General features: G+C 40.1%; 1 long non-coding RNA gene across 1 annotated transcript in view; it reads right to left on the bottom strand.

Moving 5' to 3' along the window:
• LOC120224842 overlaps positions 1-5309 on the bottom strand; it is a 30223-nt gene extending 24914 nt beyond the window's left edge. Inside the window, exon 1 of the long non-coding RNA XR_005526678.1 lies at positions 5167-5309. This is a non-coding gene — a long non-coding RNA (uncharacterized LOC120224842). The remainder of the gene's footprint in view (positions 1-5166) is intronic.
• Positions 5310-6170: the final 861 nt, after the last annotated feature.

The following is a 6170-nucleotide window of genomic DNA, read 5'->3' on the forward strand; positions in this document are numbered from 1 at the left end:
AATCCCAATAAATGACCTAAATTATGTGTTTGAGGTCTGTAGAATGGGAAAACCATGTCTGCTCTGTTCTTCTGCATGACCTTGGGCTCTAGTATTTGACCTTACTCAGAACAGATAGTCAGTCAATACTGGTGAAGAAATGAGTGAATGTTGACTGAAGACAACTTGAAAATATTCATCTTTCCAAGGGCTTATATGATTTAACAAGTGTCAGAGTCTCAAGCTAAAGTGATAACGATTAGGAGGTGGATTTCAATGATCAATCAGCTTGATGGCAGAAGCATAGGAGTCCCAGGAGACCAGCAAAGGCTCAAGGATCACTCCATGTCACTTACAATTAGAGATGGTTTAGTCTCTGGTTAAGTGTGCCCTGAATGTCTTATAGTCCTTGATTAAGGGCTAGAAAAAACACTGGACCTACCTCCAATTAAACTCTCCCTCATGTCAGAGAATAAAGTAGAATTTTTAAATGTTTATTTATTTATTTTGAGAGAGAGAGAGAGAGAGAGAGAGAGAGAGAAAGAATAAGAAAGGGAAAGAAAGAGAGAGAGAGAGGGAGAGAGAGAATCCCAAGTAGGCTCCACACTGTTAGCACAGAGCCAAACACTGGGCTCAAACTCACAAACTGTGAGATCATGACCTGAGCCAAAATGAAAAGTGGGAAAATTACCCTACTGAGTCACCCAGGAGACCCAAGAATAAAATAGTTTTGTACTATAGTCTAAAAATTCATGTTTGTTGAAGCCTAATCCCCAATGTGATTGTACTTAGAGGTGGATCCTTCAGGAGATGATTAGGCCTTAAGGGTAGAACTGCTGTGAATGGGATTAATGCCCTTTATAAAAGAGGCCTCAGAAAGCTGCTTTGCACCCTTCCACCATGTGAAGTTACAATGAGAAGATAGCCATTTGTGAACTAGGAAGTGGCTTCCACCAGACACCAAATCTGAACTTTGGTCCCATAGCCTCCAGAACTATGGGAAATAAATGTCTGTTGTTTAAACCACCTAGCCTATGGTACTTTTGTTACAGCAGCTCAAATGGACTAAGACATATGGCAAACTCTTGGAGGTGGACTGGAAGGAGATAGTAGACACTGAGGAGGAGAGAGCTTCCCAGAGAACTTGAAAGAAGTTTGTGTGATCCTTTCTTCATCACTAGGCACCTCTTCTCTATTTTCCTTCTGACTTGTTCCCAGGGGCAAATCTAAGCACCTCTGGATAGATACAGTAAGTTAACACTTTTTTAGTGTTTATTTATTTTTGAGAGAGAGAGAAAGAGATTCTGAGTGGGGGAGAGTCAGAGAGAGAGGGAGATACAGAATCAGAAACAGTCTCCAGGCTCTGAGCTGTCAGCACAGAGCCCAATGTGGGGCTCAAACTCATGAGCTGTGAGATCATGACCGAAGTTGTTCGCTCAACCAACTGAGCCACAAAGGTACCCCTGTAAGCTAACATTTTTGAGCATTTACTATCTGCCCAACCTTGTTTTAGGTGTTTATAATTTTTTAACTTAATCTATACAATAATTCTAAAAATAAGTATTACTTTACCTCCCCCTTCCCCACTCCATGAATGAGCTGTACCCAAAGTAATACAGCTTATAAGAAGTAGAGCCAGAGAAATAATAATTACTGATACCTCATTATGTCTTAGGGCTTTGTATACAGTATTTCATTTATTTTTCACCACAATCTGATGAAACACATATTTCTATTATTCCCATTTTATAAATGTACAAAATTGGACTTGAAATGGTTTTGTAACTTGCCCATACATACACAGCTAATAAGTGACAGGGCCAGCCTATGGATGCAGGATTCCAAATTCCTTCCACTTACCCTCCCCAGTCCTCTATCTTCATCGTACACAAGGTTCCAGGATCATAAAAAGGTTAATGTTTATGGAATCCCAATTACATGTCAGGTATGCTTCTAAATACTTTACATATATTAACTCAGTTGATCCTCCATGAGTTGCATATAATTACTATTATTATTACTATTACTGATGTCATTTTGCATTTGAAGAAATTGAGGTAAACCAATTTTCCCAGACACATGATGAAAAAATGGCTACACTTGGGCTTGGACCCAACAGCCTATCTCCAGACTCTATGCTCTGAACTATTGTATCATTATGCCTCTTCTCAATGCTCATATAACTAAACTTAAATAGCACTTATTTAGATATCATATTCACATTCCCACTAGAATTTAACCCTAAGTACAAAGCATTTTATCAGTTCCAGGTAAGTTTTATACAAAAATAGCATAGCTTCCCCATTTCCTATATTTTCATGGTAAAGCAGGGGGTGGAAAGGACTTCAAACAATTTAAAGGCCCAGACACTTGCTTGGAACAAGAAAGGAGAAGCTGGAATACTGACACCTTTTGTCTCCAGGAAGCTTGAGAAGATATTCCTGCTTCAGCACCCCTGTGGCTGAGGACCAAGAAGGGTTGAGTGGAGCCCTGTGGCCAGCTGGAGAGGTGAGAGTGAGGCACTGAGCTGTGAAGAAACTGCTAGATGGAGTTAATCCTGGTAGGAAGTTCTTTGGAATCCCACCCCAAAGATGGAGCAGGCAGTGGGACATCTTCAGCTAACTTCCTTTTCAGGGAGATAAAGGGGAGCTGGAAACTCCGGGCCCTTCCTTCCAATATGGCACCATGGCCCTCCATCTTCTACTTGTGTCCGTTCATCTTTGGTCACACCTCACTTAGAACTTGCTCCCTGGCAGCAAATGGAAGCAGCCATTATATGTCTGCAATTTGTATCATTATTATTATTATTTTGTTAATTAGCTGAATTGATAGAGCACTGAATTAAATCAGTCAGCAATTTTTTTCATGAGTGTGTCCCCATCTCTAATAGTTACACTCTTTTAAAGTATTACTCACTAATACTCAGAGAAACTGAGATGGAAAGAGGAGGATATTTATTGGTTGACTGGTTGATTGATTTAATATTATTTATTTCATCTCCATTTAGAAAAGGTATGTGCTCTGTACTTTATTTCTAACTCTCAGCAAGTTTCACATAATCATGACTTACAGAAGTGATGAAAATATATTATTTAACAAGGTTGTAACTCCCTAGCTCTGTTCTTAGTGTGATTCATGCTGCATATTAGTGGGGGGAAAAGGTTAAATGATACGCAATATTTTACACTGCATAATAATTGTTACATATTGACATGAAATCAAACACACTAATACTAGAAAGGGAGTGCCCGATATGTGAGCTCACAGAGCCAGTGGTATATTTGAGGAATTTTAAACGCGCTAGATTATAGGACACCGTGAATAAGAGGCTGAGTGGTAGGTAGGTTGTCTGGAGAAGTTTGACCCCAAAATCTGGTGCAATGTTCCACAAAAACAAAAGGTTATTTAGGAGTGGCAACAGTGGGAAAATGATAACTACAGGTTTAAAACAAAAAGTGAATCATAACAATAAATGGAGAGGCCTGTGGTGGGTCTTGGAAGTGAAGTTAGAATTCTGTAAAACTGAGCTGTGGTTGCGAGTGAGAAATAGGCTGGCAGATCCCCCGCTGCATCTGACTGTCTAGCCCTGGGTGCTTCAGGGAGAAGTCTACAGTACAGAGTGCAATCTCTCCCACCAGTACAGTATACCAAGGGCCTTGCCCCCTTTTCTCTCTTGCCTTCGGAGCCACCTCTCTAGCGAACCCCAGGCTGAGAAGTGCTCTGGGGACTCAGGTTCCACTGCTGGGTTGCACCAGCAAGGAGGGAGCAAGTTGCTCCGTGAACTCGTTGGGGGGTGGGGAGGAGTGGCAAAGGGGCATGTTGGCTGTGTTTGATGTGTGGTCCACAATATATACCACTTAACTTGATTGTTTCCTGACACCTGAATACAGTAAAGATCTATGCATTACACGAAAATGTACCATATTGAACAATAAAAACACAACACACAAATTGCACAAAAATGCATATAAGCATGATTGTTGTACAAAAGGAAGCTAGAACGCGTTAGAAACAGGGTGTTATGTGAATGAAACATTCTGCAATGCAGAAATGTTTCTAAAACTCTCCCAGAATTCCTGCCTGGTTTTTTTAGAATCCAGATGGTCCACATTGTGTATTTTCATGTGACCAGCCATCCTAGCTGCTTGGAAATCCTGTGATGAAGATCACTAAAGTGACTGCTGGCTTCACAATAGACAAATGACAGAAAATTAGGCATGAAGAGATGACAGAATCTCCCGTGTTTCCATACTAAACATCTTGAATGTGAAAACTTACTATCAGCTTTAAGAGGAAAAGTTTTTTGTGGACCTGACCATCAAAATAGCGTTGATTTATGCCCAAACTATATCAATTCCATTATTAGACACAGTAGTTTCAGGCACTAATAAGAGTTTTTAGAACACTGTAATAAAGCAGTTCCCTTCATAAGTTGCTTTATAAAATGGGTGCCGACTGGGCTCCTTCAGCTTTCCTGGCTATTGTTAAGATTATGCTCACAAAGGAGCACCTGGGTGGCTCAGTCAGTTAAGTGTCTGACTTCAGCTCAGGTCATGATCTCATGGTTTGTGGGTTTGAGCCCCATGTCAGGCTCTGTGCTGACAGCTGGCTCAGAGCCTGGAGCCTGCTTCAGATTCTGTATCTCCCTCTTTCTCTGACCCTCCCCTGCTCACGCTATCTCTCTCTCAGAAACAAATAAAAAAACATTTAAAAAAAAGATTATGCTCACAAAAACTTACATAGATGATAACTCTTTGTTTATATAATACAACATTTTAGATTTGTTTTTAAAAGTTAAGCCTGAAATGAATGTAAAGAAAGAAGCCAGAATATTCAGAGAAGAAAACGAAAGTCAGTAGATGCCAATGTCACAGCTGTGAAGATGACCCTGGGGGGCTCTCCTGGGTAGTGTCAGCAGAGGGAAGCCTACAAAACCTCAACCAGTTCTTGAATGAGCAAAGACATGCCTCATGTCTTTGAAGGAAGGGATTTGAATCCCTTGAATCCCGCTGAAGCAGGGATTTGAATTAAAGTCCTTCTCAAGCTGAACTGTCTACATGTGGATAGGAATATCTGAAGACTGACTGTACAATCAAGTTCTAAATGTTATATTCTAGTGTAGGAGCTATAGGAGTTATAAAGTGAATCAGTTCTCCACTAAGAGCCATCACTATAACTCTGACCTACCTCCTTCTTGATGCTGTAGATTTTTCTCCTGGAAGATTCCTTGGGTCCATCCATATCTAAAATTCTATCACTCCACAAGTATACACTGGAGCCATGGAAGAAGCCTCACTGGGTGGCTGGGGGACCAGGTGGCAAATGGCAGCCAGGCTCTGAAAAGAAGTGAAGGGTATAAAGTCTGAGAAAGCCTGTTTTTAAGAATGTGGAATAGATGCAGCCTAAGTCACAAAGAAGAGAAGTTTGAGAAACACAATAAGGAAACCATGTTTTCATTGTATACGTTCAAAAAATTTATTAAGTACCTCCTCACCTTGCCAGGTACTTGGAACACACAGGAGGATAAAAGCAGATGGATTCCCTGCTTTTATCTTTCTTACAGAGTATTAGAGACACAGACAAACAAATATGAAGCAGATTCAATGAAGGACATGCAGTGTAGATATTGCTAGGTGGTAAAGTCATGGGTGATGTTTATAATTTCGTGATTAATTCTCTGTGTTTTGTAAGTCATCCACAATAAAATGTATTTTTTGTAATGGAAAAAAAAATATTTTTTAAGTTTATTTATTTATTTTGAGAGAGACAGCGACAGTGCAAGTTGGGAAGGGCAGAAAGAGAGGGAGAGAGAATCCCATGCAGGCTCTGTGCTGGCAGCTGATGCAGGGCTTGAACTCTCAAAATGGAGAGATCATGACCTGAGCCAAAACCAACATTTGGACACTTAATCGACTGAGCCACCCAGGCACCCCAGTAATGAAAAAAAGTATTTTTTAAAAAGAGGAAAATATATTTTAAAAAGCTACTTCACATAAATATTAGATTTTATGTTTAGCAGGGTGGTATTATAAAATCCTTTTGAGAGTTAACAGAAGAGCTACCTGAAGCTCAGGTTAAGTAGCTTATTCAGATCACAGAACTATACTGAAAAACCAGAAGAACACTGGCAGGCACATAAGTATATCTTACCAGAGTTTTTGTTTGTTTGTTTAAAGCAGGAGAGCGAGGAT

This window comes from Hyaena hyaena, unplaced genomic scaffold (genome assembly GCF_003009895.1).
Source record: "Hyaena hyaena isolate Hyena2069 unplaced genomic scaffold, ASM300989v1 scaffold_1265, whole genome shotgun sequence".
NCBI lineage: Eukaryota > Metazoa > Chordata > Mammalia > Carnivora > Hyaenidae > Hyaena > Hyaena hyaena.